Consider the following 18648-nt stretch of genomic DNA (forward strand, 5'->3'; position numbering starts at 1 on the left):
CTGGAAGAGTCAGCTCTCTGGCCATCTGTTGTCTGCCATCATTCTGCTTGGTTTCCCTCTGGTCACATTTTGAGCCAAGTTGAGAAATGTCTAGCTCTCCTTAGCCTGATGCCTTGACACAATTCACCAGAAATACTGCGTGGTCAAGGGTTTGGTGTTGTAGTTCCTGCAGACAGGAACCTGGGTGGAGATCTTGACTGTGTGACCTTTTATCAGTCAGTTGATTCAGTTTATCCCAAAATAAGCTATGCTTTGGGGTAATGTATTAATTAGGAATTAATTTTCATGTCTTTTAGGAAAAATATTAGCTTTTCCTGTGAGAAAGTGAATCAGCGTAAAATAAAAATATTAAATAAATAATAGGGCATGAGACATGGAAGCTGTTGCCATGGTGATATACAAATGATTGCTGCTTAGGAAACACTGACTTAGCTGCCCTGAGCCAGCCCATGTAGATATCATCTCTGTGGTTGGTAGGAGGTGCTCAAGCCCAGCAAGAAACTACATTTGAGTAGTTAGGGTCACGTGCTTTAGCCTGTGCAGAGTCTGTTCCCAGCAGAGACGCTTACGAGCTGCGTGATCTTGGGCAAGTTACTTAAGTTCTCTGTGATCTGTGGTGTTTTCTGACATCAAATATATTGGGTTGTGTTTTGTTTCTGACACCAAAGATCTGGTGTGTGTTTTTTTTTTTTTTTTTTTGACAGGCAGAGCGGATAGTGAGAGAGAGAGAGAGAGAGAGAGAGAGAAAGGTCTTCCTTTGCCGTTGGTTCACCCTCCAATGGCCGCTGCGGCCGGCGCACCGCGCTGATCCAAAGGCAGGAGCCAGGTGCTTCTCCTGGTCTCCCATGGGGTGCAGGGCCCAAGCATTTGGGCCATCCTCCACTGCACTCCAGGGCCACAGCAGAGAGCTGGCCTGGAAGAGGGGCAACTAGGACAGAATCCGGCGCCCTGACTGGGACTAGAACCCGGTGTGCCGGCGCCGCAAGGCGGAGGATTAGCCTAGTGAGCTGCGGCGCCGGCTAGATCTGTTATTTTTCTACACCCATTTTCTGACTCTTGGACACCAACAGTTCAGTCAGTTCTGACACTGTCTGCCAAGGGTTGGTGTCAAATCCCACAATTTAAATTGCTACATCAGGGCAGACACTGTGGCATAGAAGATTAAGCCTCCACCTGCAGTGGCAACATTCCATATGGGTGCTGCTCTACTTCCAATCCAGATCCCTGCTAATGCGCCAGGGAGAGCAGCAGAAGATGACCCAAGTACTTGGGCCCCTGTGCCCACAGAGGAGACCCAGAGGAAGCCCCTGGCTTCTGGTTTTGGCCTGGCCCAGCCTCAGCCGTTGCAGCTGTTTGGGGAGTGAAACAGTGGATGGAAAATCTCTCTGTCTCTCCTTCTCTCTCTGTCTCTCCTTCTCTCTCTGTATCTCTGCCTTTAAAATAAATAAATAGGCTGGCGCCGTAGCTCAATAGGCTAATCCTCCGCCTTGCGGTGCTGGCACCCTGGGTTCTAGTCCTGGTCGGGGTGCCGGAGTCTGTCCCGGTTGCCCCTCTTCCAGGCCAGCTCTCTGCTGTGGCCCTGGAGTGCAGTGGAGGATGGCCCAAGTACTTGGGCCCTGCACCCCATGGGAGACCAGGAGAAGCACCTGGCTCCTGCCATCGGATCAGCGTGGTGCGCCGGTTGCAGCGCGCCGGCTGCGGCAGCCATTGGAGGGTGAACCAACGGCAAAAGGGAGACCTTTCTCTCTCTCTCTCTCTCTCACTGTCCACTCTGCCTGTCAATAAATAAATAAATAAATAAATAAAAAATAAATAGCTTTGTCCTGTAAGACTGTCCGTGTTTCACTTTCAAGTCTAAGGTCACCCATGCTTCTGCCCAGCAACCAGGAGTTTGCAGGTTTCCATGACATCCCCCTGTCCCCCCCCCCCCGCCCCGCAGTGTTTGCTACTCTGCTAGAATGACTCAGAGAACTCACAAAAGTACTTTACTTATGTTTCCTGGTTTGTAATGAAGGATACACCTTGGGAACATCCAAATGGAAGAGACTCATAGGACGATATGGGAGAAGGGTGCTGTGCAAAGCTTCCCTGCCCTCCCCAGGTGTACCACCTGAAGCCCTCCGAATCTCATCATTTGAAAGGTTTTGTACCTTGGAGTGTGCATTTGCTGTAATGGTTAAGACATCACTTGGGATACCCAAATCCTATATCAAAGTGCCTGGGTTTGGGTCCCAGCTCTGCTCCTGATTTCAGCTTCCTGCTAATGCACACTCTAGGAGGCAGCAGGTGACAGTTCAAGTACTTGGGAAACTGACACCCACGGGGAAGGCCTGGATTGAGTTCCTGGCTCCTGGCTTTAGACCGACCCACTTTGGCTGTTGTAGGTGTTTGAGAAGTAAACCAGTGGACTGAAGTGCTATCTTTGTCTCTCTCTCTCTCTCTCTCTCTCTCTCTCTCTCTCTCTCTCTCTCTCCCCTCTTCCCCTCTCCCCCACCTCTTAAATAAAATAAGTAGATAAGTAAAAAATGTTTTAAAAAGAGGTTTTATAACTCAGTTGCCAGCCCTGCACCCTCCCCAGATGCCAGTGGGTGGCCTGAAATGTCCTTCGCTCTGATCATTGGTCTGGTCGCTCTGATCATTGGTCTGGTCTCTCTGGAGACCGACCCCCAACAAGAAGCTATCTAGGGCCCCTCAGTAAGTCTCTGAATTATAAAAAACTCAGGTATGGTCAAAGAGGACTTGCTATAAGTAACAAACAACACCCCTATCACTCAGGAAATCCCAAGGCTCTCAGAACCTCTGTGTCAGGAGCTGAGGAATAAAGACCAAATAAATATCTATTCCATTATACCACACTTAGGTTCCTAGAATGAATGACCTTACAGGGAATTCTTTGAGAGGAGTAGATGAGATAAGATACCTAAAATGTTGTTATAGTAGCTAGCCATAAAATAACTGTTAAATAAATGTTTGCCAGCATGGTGCTGCTGCTACTGCTATGTGGGAAATTGCCAAATACAGAGTAAGCATTAAAAGAATTTCAATTGAATGTGTTCCTAAGAAGCCAGAAAATAATTTCTATTATGTATTTTCAGTAAAAAATAACTAAATATTGGAAACAAGGGAGGAGAGTAGAGTAAGCATGTCCTTTCCATGTCATATTCGAGTTGCTGAAAGGCCTACCCGGGAGTTCTTGTTATCCAGGAGCAGAAACGTGTATTTGATCAGGGCCACAGCATGATGGGATTACACAGTAGCTTACAGATCCCTGTCCAGTAGAAAAGGTAACTCTAAAAGTTGTAGTTATGGCATATAGAATGTTAACCAGCTGTATGTCTAACCTGGTGGTCTAATTCTATGCTTCTTATGAAAAAAAAAATGCCTGTGAGTCCAGTTCTTTAAATGCTCTTGGAATTGTCACCAGCAGTGGCTAGCTTGCCTCAATTCTTTTGCACTAGCAAGTTAAAGGAGGGGTAGTAAAGCAAAGTTTATTAAAACCTGTTCTAAGGGAGGGATGGACCATTTGAAAGGAAATGCGTCTGCCTTTCTTCCTGGTTTGGGGCTTTTTATCCCTGAAGCTTAGGGGTGCTGACTGGTACTCGGACTGTGATGCTCATGATTGGTGCTTGTGATTGACAGCTGGGGTTGCATCCTTTAGGCTATCTGAGCGTGAGTCTATAGACTTCTCTGGTTTGAATGAGCTCCCATTTTATCAGGATACTTTGACCTGAGGTTAAACTGCAAAATGAGAAGTCTTGGCTGCATCCCTGGGCAGAGCAACATCTTTGGTTTCACCCCTACAGAAGGGACTTACAGCCCCTCCCCTGTCTCTCATGTCTAATTATCTGCCTGACACAATGACTTTTACCATCTGTCTGGCTTTCTCATTCATGAGTTCAGTAGATTTTTGTCAAACTTTGTATTTGTCAGCTTTTTTTTTTTTTTTTTGACAGGCAGAGTGGACAGTGAGAGAGAGAGAGACAGAGAGAATTCTCTTCCTTTGCCGTTGGTTCACCCTCCAATGGCCTCCGAGGCCGGCGTGCTGCGGTCGGTGCACCACGCTGATCCGATGGCAGGAGCCAGGTACTTATCCTGGTCTCCCATGGGGTGCAGGGCCCAAGCACTTGGGCCATCCTCCACTACGCTCCCTGGCCACAGCAGAGAGCTGGCCTGGAAGAGGGGCAACCGGGACAGAATCCGGTGCCCCGACCGGGACTAGAACCTGGTGTGCTGGCGCCGCAAGGCGGAGGATTAGCCTATTGAGCCACAGCGCCGGCCAGCTTTTTTTTTTTTTAACTACAACAAAATATCTGAGATAAGCTACTTATGAAGGAGAGAGAAATTTAGCGAGCTCATGCTTTTGGAGGTTCAAGTCCAAGACTGAATGGCCCCATTGGATGGTGATAGTAGAGCATGTATGAAGGCTCACATGGCAAGCCAGGAAGCAGAGCAAGAGGCTGGACCCATCTCGTGCTTTTTTAACAACCCTCTTGTGAGAACTAAGGACCTCCCATTGGGCCCACTTCCTAAGCATCATAATTGGATTAGGTTCCTACCCTCTTAGTACCGTTAACATGAGTTTGGGGTCTAAATGTGTGCATGAATTTGATGGCCAAATCATATTCAAATCATAGCAAGTATTCATTCCATATTTGTATGGGTCACATTTTTTAGATTTTACAAATATACTTGAGCAGGATCACAATAACCCCAAGTCCCAGAGAGTCCTGTGTGCCCATATTTGGTTCACTGAGCATTCACAGAGCATTGTCTGTGTGCATGCACCATGCTGGGCACTGCAGGGAAGAGAAAAAATGAGTTGGACTGATCTCTCTAATCAAGGATTCCATGATTACTGGTGGACACATAGGAAGTAGAGAAATAGCTTACTACACTTTGAGAAAGAGAACAACAGCCCCCAGTAGCCAGTAGCTGGCTTGGCGCTCATGGCTTGGAGCTCATAGCTTGGCCAAGTTGCTCTCCTGTTGAAAGGAAATGAATCTGTGGATTGGCAACACCAGACAAGGTCATTCCAAGACTGTGATAGAATAAGACAAAAATAAGACTACTCCACAATTGTGTCTGAAAGCACATAGACATGAGCATTGTCCAGACCACAAAAGTCACCAAACATTCACATATTCTGCCTCCTATGAGTGGCTAACTGCTTCTCTATCAACCATAGTTTCACCTCATTGCACTTTATAGAAAATCATGATGAAGACAGCCTATCAGAGAATGACTCCCCTTTCTGACAACATCCAATCCATAGTAAATGCCCACTTATTTTCAGCTGTCCCTAAAAAGCACCTAACACAAGCCCACATCTTTCTATCACCTATCACCCTCTTACCCAGAACTAGTTGAGGGGCAAGCTAGCCAGAGACCATCCCACAGAAGGTGCTACAGATTCACTCAGGTGACATAAAATGGAGACAGTTGTCCCCATTAGGACTTCCTTTGGAGAGAGGACTTGATGTGATTGGCAGAAATACTTGGGAGAGAGCTTGTTTGGTTAGGGTTCCTAACTGCAAGCAACAGAAATCAACTCTGACTGACTCAAGCAGAAAAGGACTCTAGTAGAAGGCTATCAGTGGGAGTGCGACAGGAGAGGGTTGGTAGCAAGTGGCAAGTCTGAGGGGACAGGCTTGGAAAAATGGGTAGGAATTGACAGGGCCGCAGAGACTGGCCACATGATCAGTCTGTCTGAGATGCCACTGCCACCATGCTAGATCCTGCAAGTATGGCCCTATTTCTATCTTTACATCTCTGTCATTTACTAGGTGGTCAAAATCCTAGACATGACCTGCTGGTTAGCTAAGCCTAGGGAAGGGGGAGGGTCCTTTTTTAACTTTTCTAATAACAACTGACACAGTGAATAATTTCCCCGAAATTGAGGTTTGAAAGTTGAACGACCAAAAACTCCAACTTTTATCCATTAGAGGAGTGAAACCCCTGTCTCCTAAAGACCACATGTGAAGGGTAATAGATGGTCTCTTAACAACCTTCTAAGTGAAGGATCAGGCCATCAAGGAGAGAGGCGCCTTTCTCTGAAGGGAGGAAGGAACCTCCACTATGATACAGCCTTGACTAAACAAATTCAGAGTTGGTGAACTCAAGGGGCTTCCATAGCCTAGACAGCTCATAGCAAGAGTCTCGGGTGATTGCTGACATCATAAATAAGAGTGCCAATTGTTAAATCAACAACGGGAGTCACTGGGTTCATGCTCCCCATGCAGGATCTCTGTCCTTAATGTGTTTAACTATGAAACTCAAAAACAACACTAATAGTTGATACCCTATACCTGGTTCGGTTGTGTGAGTGCAGCCTGTTGAAATCCCTGCTTAGTATATTCTAAGTTGATCTTCAGTATATGAAGGTAATTGAAAATGAAACGTGATGAAGGGCGGGATGGGAGAGGGAGTGGGTGAGGGGAGGGCCACGGAAGGGAGGGAGGTTGGGGTGGGGGGAGCCACAACAATACAAAAGTTGCATTTTATATTCTACTTAAAACTATTGGTTGAACTCTGTAATTAATACACAATTACTCTTAGGTGTTTAATTAATGCTATAACTAGTACTCAAATAGTATTTTACTCTTTGTGTTTCTGTGTGGGAGCAAAATATGAAAATCTTCACTTAATATACGCTAACTTGATCTTCTGTATATAAAGATAATTGAAAATTAATCTTGATATGAAGGGGGAGGGGAGAGGGAGTGGGAGAGGGGAGCGTTGTGGGAGGGAGGGAAGTTACAGGGGGGAGGAAGCTAGTATAATCCATAAGCTGTACTTTGGAAATTTATGCTCATTAAATTAAAAAAAAAAAAAAACAACCTTCTAAGTGAGGCTGTCTGCAGGGCTTTGGTTTTCTTGAAGAGGGTTATGCTGAATTGGCATCAGAGCTGAATTGCTCAGAACAACAATAAAGAAGGGGCTGGCATTGTGGCACAGTAGATTAAGCTGCCACCTGCAACACCAGCATCCCATATCAGAGCTCTGGTTCCAGTCTAGTTATTCCAGTCCCAATCTAGCATCCTGGTAATGTGCCTAGGAAGGCAGCTGAAGATGGCCCAAGTGTTTGGGACCCTGTCAACTTGTCAGAGATCTAGATGGAGTTCTTGGCTTCTGGCTGCAGCCTGGCCCAGCCCCAGCTGTTGCAGCCATTTGGGAAGTAAATTAGAGGACAAAACATTTTTCTCTGTTTCTCCCTCTCTATCACTGTGCCTTTCAAATAAATTAAATTAAATCTTTTTTTTTTTAAGAACAGTAAAGGAGAGGTTCCTTGCTGTCTTCATGTGGGCATCTGAGCAAGACCCGTCAGGTTAGCATCCTGGCTCCACCACTTAACTCTTGGAGTGACTCTGGTTGACTACTCAACCCCTCTGAACTGCAGGATCTTCCTCTGTAAAAGAGAAGATAACATAGTCCCAACCTTGGTAGGTTGCTACAGGGCAGGCGTGTGGTGCAGTGGTTAAGACCCTGCCTGAGATGCCTGCATCTCATATCACAGTAACTGGGTGTGAGTCCCAGCTCTGCTCTCCGTTCTAGCTTCCTGCTAATGTGCAACCTGGGAGGCAACAGGTGATGGCTCAAGTGGTTGTTCCCTGCCACCCATCACATGGGAGACCTGGCTCCTGGATTTGACCTGGCCCAGCCCCAGCTGTCATGGGCATTTGAGAAGGGAACCAGTGTTGGAAAATTCTCTCTCTCTCTCTCTCTCTCTCTCTCTCTCTCTCCATCTGCCATTCAAATAAATAATATAAATGTAAAAATATTTTTAGGTTGATGGAAAATGGAGTTAATATTTTTAAAAGATTAACTGTGATAACCCGTATAAAGCACTCCATGTGTCTAAAGCTCTTTGTGTGTATAATGGTAAAATCTGAATAAAGAGGAGCTGAAATCATCATAATCTTTGCCACTGGTAATCATTTCCCCCACACAGCACTCAGCTTCCTCTTCTAAATAAATGTTGAATACTTCCCCCAAAGAATGTTGAAGACGCACCCTCAAACTTGCCCACTTGTTGATTCTACCCAGTGATGTTAAATTTTCCACAGTCTTGCAAGTACCAGTAGCTGGGAATCTGTTAAAGTGGGAGTGTTTACACCACAGAAATTGGCAACTGACACAAACCAGTGTCCCTCCCTGACTCCCAGGCAGTTGTTAAACATTTGCCAGCACCCTGATAATTCCAGCCCTAATCTGCTCGGGGGCAGGGCCTCCTACAGAGGATACTTGCTGTTCATCAGTGGTTTACCAAGCCCCAGGATCCTGCTTCCATACACTGAGGACACCCATCACTAATGTTGAATAAACATGAAACTGACTGAAACATTCATTTACTTAGCATCAAAAGCTTGTCTGCTTCTGCTGGCATAGTGAACCCCATGAAAATTGTGGGTGGTGATTGTATATGGCTGATGACTTCAAAGGAGGATGCTCTGTGCTTTGATAGGAGCGGGGCTCAATGTATCGCTAAACAGGAAGGACAGAGAGCACAGAGTGTTTCTTAGATGTTCTTCCCCTCCAGTCCTTCCATGCTCTGTTGAAAGGAGTGACAGCATCACAACTCTGAGCGATCTGGTCACAAGGAGGAATCAGGAGATTTATCTTAAAGCTGCCTCTCTGTGGTGGCAGGCACATGGCTTTTACTGAGATTTATGTACTATAAATCAAGAAAAATAGCTTGGTTTCCTACCAAAGTTTTTATTTATCCTTTACAAAAAATTGGGAGAAATATCTATTGACCATTTCAAAAAAAAAAAAAAGAAGGAAAGAAATTGAAGTCTTTTTTTAAGAAGATTTATTGGCCGGCGCCGCGGCTCAATAGGCTAATCCTCTGCCTTGCGGCGCCGGCACACCAGGTTCTAGTCCTGGTCGGGGCGCCGGAGTCTGTCCCGGTTGCCCCTCTTCCAGGCCAGCTCTCTGCTGTGGCCCGGGAGTGCAGTGGAGGATGGCCCAAGTGCTTGGGCCCTGCACCCCATGGGAGACCAGGAGAAGTACCTGGCTCCTGCCATCAGATCAGCACAGTGCGCCGGCTGCAGCACGCCAGCCGCGGCGGCCATTGGAGGGTGAACCAACGGCAAAAGGAAGACTTTTCTCTCTGTCTCTCTCTCTCACTGTCCACTCTGCCTGTCCAAAAAAAAAAAAAAAAGATTTATTTATTTATTTGAAGGGCACAAAGACAGAGATCTTCCATCTGCTGGTTCACTCCCCAAGTAGTCACAATGGCCAAGCCAGAAGCCTGGAACTCCATCTGAGTCTTCTGTGTGGGTGACAGGGGTCTGAACACTTGGGCCATCTTCCACTGCTCTCCCAGGCACATTAGCAGGGATTTGGATCTAAAGCAGAGTGGCTAAAACTCAAACTGGCATTCCAATATGGGATGCCATCATTGCATTGCAAGCTTTGGCTTACCCCACTGTGCCACACGCCAGCCCCGAAGTGGGATAAGAAAACTGCCCTCAAGAAAGCTCACACCTTGGAATCGCCACTTGTTCATAGCATTTTCAATGGCTCCTGACTGTAGGGATGGGACAAAGTAAGGGGGACCTGGGGCTCAGAGTGACAATCTGTTGTACACTGCTATCACATGTAAGTAGCCTGGAATAGTATTGTTAGGGCTCTGGAGTCGAACCATCGTCTTGTAACTCTTGCCAGCCATGTGTTCTTCGACAAATTCCTTAACCTCTATGAGCCTCCTTTAAAGCAGAGAAGGAAAATCCCTACCCTAGATGGTGAGGATTCAATGAGGCAGTGCTTGCCCCAGGGCCTGAGTAGCAGTGAAGTGTCAGATCACTGCCTGCCTTTGTTGCTATCAGCATAGAGCAGGGATGGGTTGGGAGTGGGGAGGGAAGGTTTGCAAGAGATGACACAGTGCTGGCAGGTGACAGAGGATGGAAGGCACAGGAGGGCCCAAGTGCTGAGAGAGCTCAGAATAGAAACAGTATTGATAGCAGAATGCAAAGCAGTGTTGCTCGAATTACGGGTGTTTAATTGGATTTCTCCAGGGGTGACTCACTGCCTTTGATAGATGCCACTGCCCTTGTGGAGGCTTTCTCATGGGATTTGAAAATTTTCCACCTGTACTTGCAGTCTTTTAGGCCTTGTTTCAATAAAAACCAGGACTGTGTGTACTCCTCTGAGCCTGCCTGCCAGCTTGCCTGCCTGCCTTTGTCACGTATTTACCACGATGCGCCAGGGACAGGGCAATGTGCTAGAACCATGGAGAACCAGAGTCCCTTAAAGGGAGCACAGATGCCTCAGTGCTGATCAGTGGGATGACAAGGTAGTGATGAGGGAGGGTCTGTGGCCGGGGCAAAGAGGGCCTGATGCAGTCTGGGAGCATCAGGAAGCTTCCAGAAGGAGATGCGATGGCATCCTGAAGGCTGCTTAGGAAGCAGGCTTGGGGGAGGAGTTGAGCAAAGCCTTGAAGGATACAGGATCAGGATTAACAGAGGCATGCAGATAGGTTGCTGGCCTAGAAAGGGGCAGAAGAAACAAGAGCCCAGAGGGCTCCTGTGGGACTCTGGTGCCTGAGATGGACCAGATTGCCTCCAAAGAAAGGGGTGGCCCATAGCAATAAGAATTTAAGAGAAAAACCAAACCACTTTAAAAGTCATCCAGTGAATAGATGTTTATCATAAAACCAAAAATTGAAAATAAGAAGCAGCAAATGAAAGACATAAAAATTCCTCCAAAATTACCATTGTAACATTTTGTGTAGAGTCTTCCTTTTTCTATACATATATAGTTTGCAGAATTGGATCCTAATATCTCCTAACCAGTTATTTTTACATGGTGTATTTTCTTAGGCCAATAGCATCTCTTCTAAGCAGCATCTTAGGTGCCGTGTGGAATTCTGTTAGGAATGTGTACCATCATTTGTATAAGCAGCCTTGTTGGACTGCTGTCGTCAGCGAAGCTGTCTGCATATGATCATGGCTGAATCTTTATGTGCTCATAATTATCTCCTTAGCATAGCATCTGCATGCAGCATTGATGAACTCAAGGGTTTAAATGTTTGCAAGGCCCTGATGTCTATACTGTCACACTGTCCTCAGTTTCCAGCCACCATCACTCCATTGGACATTGTGCTCAGTCCTTTTTGATGCCTTTCCTTGTTGTCTTCTCAAATTCTCACCTACTTGGAAAATCAACACAAGGCTCTCCAGCTAGAGTGGAGGAGACACTGCTATTATTCCAATAATCCACCTGCTGGAGGCTTCCTCCCCCAGCACCAAACAGGCCCTGTGGGTTAAGAACTGCTTAGAAAATGAGGCTGATATGGAAAATCTAGCCTCCCTCCTCTATTTTCTGCTGCTCTAACAGAATACTACAGACTAGATAATTTATTTTTTAAAAAAGAATAAAAACAAATACACTTATTTATTACTTATTTGAAAGACTGAGAGGCAGAGGAAGACAAAGCTCCCATCTACTAGTTTACTCCCCAGATGAATACAGTATCTGGGACTGGACCAGGCTGCAACCAGGAGCTCTGAATTCAATCCAGATCTCCTACACGAGTGGCAGGGACCTCATCACTTGAGCCGTCACCTGCTGTCTCCCAGGGTGCACATTAGCAGGACGCTAGAATCGGAAGCGGAGTTAGGACTTGAACTCAGGCAGTGATGTGGGTGGGATATGGGTATTCGAAGCAGAGGCTCAAAAGATCAGCCAAACACCCACCTTGGAAATTTATTTCTCACAGTCCTGAAGGTTGGGAAGTCCAAAAGCACGGAGCCAGACTGTGGCAAGGGGTGCTGTGCTGCGACATAAAATGGCGAAAAGACAGATGAGCACACACGAGACAGAAAACCTGCGCCCACTCCCCCTCTCCTCAGGAACGCACTCCCGTTAACCACCCCACTCCTGTGATAACTACCCTATTTCCATGATAACCAGCCCATTCCTGTGATAACTAACCCACACTGGTAATAACTAACCCATGCCGGGGGTGATAGCCTTACTCCATTCATGAGAGCAGAGCCTTCATGACCTAACCACTTCTGAAGGGTCCTCCTCCCTTGCCGTTGCACTGGCAATTCAACTTCAACTTGAGTTCCAGAGGGCACAAGTGATAGCCCTCTTCTTGAAGCACCACCAGATAGAACACAAGACATCCAGTTAAGTCTGAGTAAATTTGAATTTCAAGTAAGCAACAAATAAATTGTAGTATAAACATATTCCCAATATTGCATGAGACAGAGTTAACACTGAAAATCATCATGCATCTGAGGTGCAAATATAACCGTGGGCTCCATATTTTTGTTTGCTAGATCAAGCAGCCCTATCCCCATAGTGGCTCACCTTAGCGATTGCAATGAGCTACACTTTCTCAAGGGACCCCTTGCAGGCTGCTCAGTAATGTCTTTTCAGTGGCTGTTGAGTTGTCCCTTGTATAGATGGAAAAATATATATGGGCAACCAATGCACTGTTATTGGACATTCTTATTGTTTCCTCTTCTTTCTTCTTTTCTCTCTTCTGTTGGGAACTTAATATTTTGTCCTTATCTTTAGTTATTTCTGGGCCAGCTCAGCCACGTGCCTTAGGGCTAAGGTTAGAAACATTCATGGCCAAAGAAAACCCCAATTCCCTTCGTGACTCCCCAAGCCATCCACCATGTTGGCAAGCGTCTGGGAGAAGGTGGTCGAAAAGAAGAATGAAATCACACAACTTGGAGTCTCCTTGGGCAGAGTCAAGGATCTGTAGAAGGACAGATGCTAACACAGAATCTGCCAGATTGCACTGGTGAGCACTCGCAGGAAATCAGTTGGCCAACTTTCCATGCACCGGGAACGGCCCAGTTCCCCACTGGAGGGCTGAGAGGGAAACAGGGAGTTGGGCCCCAGGCAAAGCTGCAGGGTGGGTGAGCACTCTGGTGTCTTGTCAAGCGGCCTTGGGAGCTGGCGGCGTTCTTGGTGTCCTGTGGACATGAAAATTGAGTCCAGAGCCCTGGCACCCAGTAGGCTCTCAGGAACTGTTTTCTGGATGAATCAGTGAGTTGGTGAACAGCGTCCCCCTCTCTGGGCACTGCAGGGCCAGAGCGCTTCTAGCTCAGCAGTGTGGCTTGTCTGTGTCCTCTCTGAAGATCAGTGCTAGCAACATTTTCCTATCGGAGCAGCGGAGCAGCTGGTAAATATCTCAGGCTTTTGCAGTCCACTCTGCTATTGACGTGTGAAAGCAGCTGCAGACAATGGGAAAATGAATGGCTGTGAGTTTGTTGCAATTAAAATGTTACTTATAAACATTGAAATTTGAATTCCCTGTCATTCTCATGTGGTAGGAAATGGTACTTAAAAAAAATTTTTTTTTCCGCAACTATTTGAAAGTTAACCATTACAGCTCATGGGTTGCACCAAAATGGGCAGTGGGCCAGATTTGGACCATGGCCTGTAGTATGTTCACCATGTATATACTGATCACCATGGTTTCCAAACTGGCATTCATAGACACTGCCATGCCATGCTCTCACTCTAGAACCTAGTATGGCTCCCATGTTAAGGTCCTTCAGATGTCACTGACGTGTCTTAGTTGGGTGGACCCTTCACTGTCACATACCCAAGGGCTCCACACCATTGAAAACACTTGTCTGAGCTGCCCCCTTTCTCTAAGTGCCTGATATCATCTCTGAACCTCCAGGTTGTGCCCCTCCCATCAGTCAGTCTGAAAAACCGGCCTCAATTCTTCCCACCTCAGTCTTCCCTGAATTCCAACTAGCAGTGGGCGTTCACACTGCCAGGTGAGCGCTCCGAGATCAGACTGCCCGGGTTCAGGTTCCGGTCACTTCCTCTGTGACCCTGAGCAAGTTCACTGCTCTGACGGGTGGTGGTAACTGTCCTTCCCTCCTGGGGCGCAGGCAGGAGTCCCTGAGGTGATGGCCCAGATGCTGGCACTGGTAATACTTCTGTCTGTCTGATGCTTTGTAGTGGAGACCCATGTACATAATATTTATGTAATGTATGCAATTCTAAAAAGACCAGGATTTGTTCCCAGCTCCCACTCCTGACTCCAGCTTCCTGCCAGTGCAGACCTTGGGAAGCCGTAGTGATGATTCAAGTGATTGGGTTCCTGCCGCCCATGTGGGAGACCAGGATTGAGTTCCCAGCTCCTGGCTCCCAGCTTCAGTCCCAGCCCAGAAGCTATTCCAAGCATTTGGAGAGTGAACCAGTGCACAGGAGTCCTCTCTCTCTCTCTCTCTCTCCTCTCTCTGCTTCTCAAATAAAATAAAAAATGCTGTATATGGAAAAAATACCCTTGAAATACTTTTTAGGTCTAAGACAAAAAATAGAAACTGAACCACAGTGATTGCAATTTTTCAGGCAAATTTATTAAAATATATATTAAAAATATTTATTTATTTGAGAGGCAGAGTTACAGAGAGAGAGAGAGAGAGAGAGGGAGGGAGGGAGAGACAGAGAGAGAGAGTAGTCTTCTATCCACTGGATCACTCCCCAAATAGCCACAATGGTTGGAGCTGGGCCAATCCAAAGCCAGGAGCCAGGAGCTTCTTCCAGGTCTCCCATGTGAGTGTAGGGGCTCAAACACTTGGGCTGTTTTCCACTGCTTTCCCAGGCCATTAGAAGAAAGCTGGATCAGAGGTGGGGCAGCTGGTACTTGAAATGGCCCCCATTTGGGATGTGTGTGCTGCAGGCAGAGGCTTAACCTACTATACCACAGAGCTGGACCCTAAAATATATTTTTAATTGGTACACAGTAATTGTACATTCATGGGGTACAGTGTGATATTTCAATACATGCATATAATACAGAATGATTAGATTGGGGTAATTTATTTATCATTATTTTATTTTATTATTTTTTATTTGAAAGGCAGAGAGAGAGAGAAAGAAGAGAAATAGAGAGAAAGATCTTCCATCTACTGCTTCACTCCACAAATGGCCACACAGCCAGGACTGGGCCAGGCTGAAGTCAGCAGCTAAGAGCTTCATCTGAGTCTTCCACCTGGGTGGCCCAAGCACTTCGGCCATTTTCCAGTGCTTTCTCAGGCACATTAGCAGGGAGCTGGATCAGAAGCAGAGCAGCCGGGACTTGAGTCAGCTCTCTGATATGGGAAGCTTATGTCACAGTGGTGGCTTAACCTGCTGTGCCGCAGTGCTGGCTCAATGATGCAGTAGACTGTAAAGCACAGTATTCAGCTTGATGGGTTGTCAGTGTTAGTAATTTTTGTTTTAAGAAGCAGTAGAGGGGGCCAGCGCCGTGGCTCCCTAGGCTAATCCTCTGCCTTCGGCACCGGCACACCGGGTTCTAGTCCCGGTCGGGGCGCCGGATTCTGTCCCGGTCGCTCCTCTTCCAGGCCAGCTCTCTGCTGTGGCCCGGGAGTGCAGTGGAGGATGGCCCAAGTGCTTGGGCCCTGCACCCCATGGGAGACCAGGAGAAGCACCTGGCTCCTGGCTTCGGATCAGCGCCGTGTGCCGGCTGCAGTGCACCGGCCGCAGCGGCCATTGGAGGGTGAACCAACGGCAAAGGAAGACCTTTCTCTCTGTCTCTCTCTCTCACTGTCCACTCGCCTGTCAAAAAAAAAAAAAAAGAAGAAGAAGAAGAAGAAGAAGAAGCAGAGGGCCCAGCATTGTGGTGTAGCCACCTATGACACCAGCATCCCATATGGGTACCAGTTCAAGACGTGGCTGCTCCACTTCTGATCCAGCTCTCTGCTAATGCACCTGGGAAAGCAGTGGAAGATGGCCCAAGTGCTTGGGATCCCACACCCAAGTGGGAGATACAGAAGAAGCTCCTGGCTCCTGGCTTTGGTCTGTCCCAGCCCTGGCCATTGTAGCCAGCTGGGGAGTGAACCAGCAGATGGAAGATTCTCTCCCTCTCCCTCTCCCTCTCCCTCTCCCTCTCCCTCTCCCTCTCCCTCTCCCTCTCCCTCTCCCTCTCCCTCTCTCTTCCTCTCTCTTCCTCTCCCTCTCTCTCCCTCACTCTCTCTCCCTCTCCCTTTCCCTCTTCCTCCCTCCCTCCCTCCCTCCCTCCCTCCCTCCCTCCCTCCCTCTCTCAGTGTAACTCTGACTCTTAAATTAATAAGTAAATCTTGAGAAGTATGAGGAGAAGGGGAAGTAGAACTAAAGAGTAGAAAACTCTTGGAGTAGGCGAGCAAACTGGGCTTGTGGGAAGTGACATTATATTATTTGGCGACTAGAATGTCACGGCCACGCATGAAGGTCTGATTCCAAGCAAGGGAGACAGGCTGGGTGTTTCAGGTGAAGATGCATATGTGGATCATTAAGTGAGCCACTGAGAGAGAACAGGTGATGCCGAGGCCGTCACTTCCCCAGGTGTGTCATCGGTGCCCAGGGGCAGGCACCTCTCCGGTTCCTTTGGTCTCCAGCATGATGCTGAGAAGTGACTGTGCCCAGGGGCTCCCTGGATACTTCTCAGTGCTTAATCTCCCCCTGAGCGTGACAGTGAGGCTTACGAATGCAGGGAAAGCTAAACAAACGCACACGTTCGTCATCCTGGCACCATTTGGCTTGAGGAAACAGAATAGCACATGAAGGTGAGACTCATCTCTGACGCAGGAACCCTGGCTGAGATGGCACAGGAGTGACTCAGCTCGCCGCTCGCCTGCCGCCCGGGGCGAGGGGTGAACAGAGCGTGCCCTTCCTCTGCACCTTCCTGTCCATGCAGAACATTGGGCTGCCCGCCCCGCACACGTAAACCTGCTTAGTTCAAGATGAAGGGACAAGGGCATTTCAGGAAGCTTGGGGAAAATGGAACGAAATGACAAGTTTATTTCAGTGCCAAAAATGTTTGAAATCTGTGCAGAGTTTTTTGCATAAAATGCATTTTCCATAACTTTTTGAAGACCCCTTTTATGCATAGACTTCAAACTTTTTTTCACCAAAATCAATTTATCTTTTCACTCTGTTTCTCGTGAACTTTTCTTTTTTAATATTTATTTATTTATTTGAAAGGCAGAGTTAAAGAGAGGCAGAGACAGAGAAAGATCTTCCATCTACTGGTTCACTCCCCAAGTGGCAGCAACTGCCAGAGTTGGGTTGATCCAAAGCCAGGAGCCAGGAGCTTCTTCCGGGTCTCCCACGTGGGTGCAGGGGCCCAAGGACTTTAGCCGTCTTCTACTGCTTTCCCAGGCCACAGCAGAGAGCTGGATCAGAAGTGGAGCAGCCGGGTCTTGAACTGGCGCCCATATGGGATGCCAGCACTGCAGGCAGCAACTTTACCCGATACACCACAGCGCCGACCTCATCCCGTGAACTTTTGAAGTGCCTGGTGTTATTTATTTTTAAGGGTGAGGGCACAGACAGAGAGTTGTGAAGTCACTCAACGGTGACACTGAAATGCTAGCTCGGACTGGATGGAAAGCAGCTCGTGTCCTCTTCGCACCAGAGGGGGCATCATTGAAGCCCTCATTTTATATAGGACGAAACAGAAGTCCAGAGAGAGAAGTGACTTCCCAGAGGCCACCGAAGTTTGTGGTGAGGCTTGGACTCAGACACAGGCTCAAAATCCCTGACCAGCATTCCGTGTGCAAGGGCAGATGTTGCTTCCTCTTCTCACCCAACCCAAGAAATCCACACCTCCACAGCATGTTTAGAGCAGATCCAGAGAGGGCCTTAAGATGCCAGTTACGACATCTGCATCTCACGCTGGAGTGCCTGGGGTTCAAGTCCAGATCCATTGCAGCGTCCTGCTAGTGTGCACCTTGGGAGGCGGCAGTGCTGACTCCAGTGACTGCTTCTCTGCCATCCGCTTGGGAGACCTGGATTTGGCTCCTGGCTCCTGGCATTGCCTGCATGAGGGAGCAAACCAGCAGATGGGAGCTCTTTCTTTGTCTGTCTGTCTATCTCTGTCTCTCTGCCTCCCAAATAAGTAAGTAAAGGAGCCAAATTACTACTGTTTTCAATACTATTTTTAAAAGCCAGGGCTTTCCTCTGCTTCTGCCTTCGCATCACCCTCTGCTGGGTTTTCCATTAGGCTGCAGCTCCTGCTGCCAGCGCCTCCTGACCGTGCCATTTTCAAAGAAATCTTGTAAAGCAGCAGCACTATCATTCTGACAGGTCTGATCACCTCTGCCCGCCAAAGCTGGGAAAATGACCAGTTCCACCCCTCGTCCCAGCATGAGAGCCCGAGATGCTCTCTTCTCCTTCCTGCATCCGTCAGCTTCTTGGAGATGACATCGCTGTCTCCAGAACGAGGCGGCAGCAGTGGAGTTTCATTTCTAGGGCTCAGCATTAGCCGCGCAAGGACCTGAACTAATGTGTCTTATTCAGGTTGTAGCCAAGATCGTAAAGCACTGTGCATGTCTTCCAAAAGTTCATGGAAAATGCACGTTATGAAAAAAATGCATGGAATTCAAAAAGTGTTTGCACCAAAAAAAATGTATCTTTTAATACCACTTTCCATGTACCCATATACAGGTATGTTTGAATCCTACATACACACACACACACACGTATATATAAAGGATCTATTTATTTATTTATTTGAAAGGCAGAATGACCCAGAGGGAGAGGGAGAGAAGAGAGAGATTGCCTATCTTCTAGTTCACTTCCCAAATGCCTCTAATGGCCAGGGTTGGGCCAGGCCAAAGCTGGGCCAGGCATCCCATGTAGGTGGCAGGAACCCACACATGTGAGCCATCATCTGCTGCATCCCAG

The 18648-nt window shown here is 47.5% G+C and overlaps 1 protein-coding gene across 3 annotated transcripts in view; it reads left to right on the plus strand.

Moving 5' to 3' along the window:
- BMERB1 (bMERB domain containing 1) overlaps nt 1–18648 on the plus strand; it is a 155272-nt gene that overhangs the window by 98835 nt on the left and 37789 nt on the right. The window lies entirely within an intron of this gene.

This window comes from Oryctolagus cuniculus, chromosome 19 (assembly GCF_051225735.1).
Source record: "Oryctolagus cuniculus isolate XC-2025 breed Fujian yellow rabbit chromosome 19, ASM5122573v1, whole genome shotgun sequence".
NCBI lineage: Eukaryota > Metazoa > Chordata > Mammalia > Lagomorpha > Leporidae > Oryctolagus > Oryctolagus cuniculus.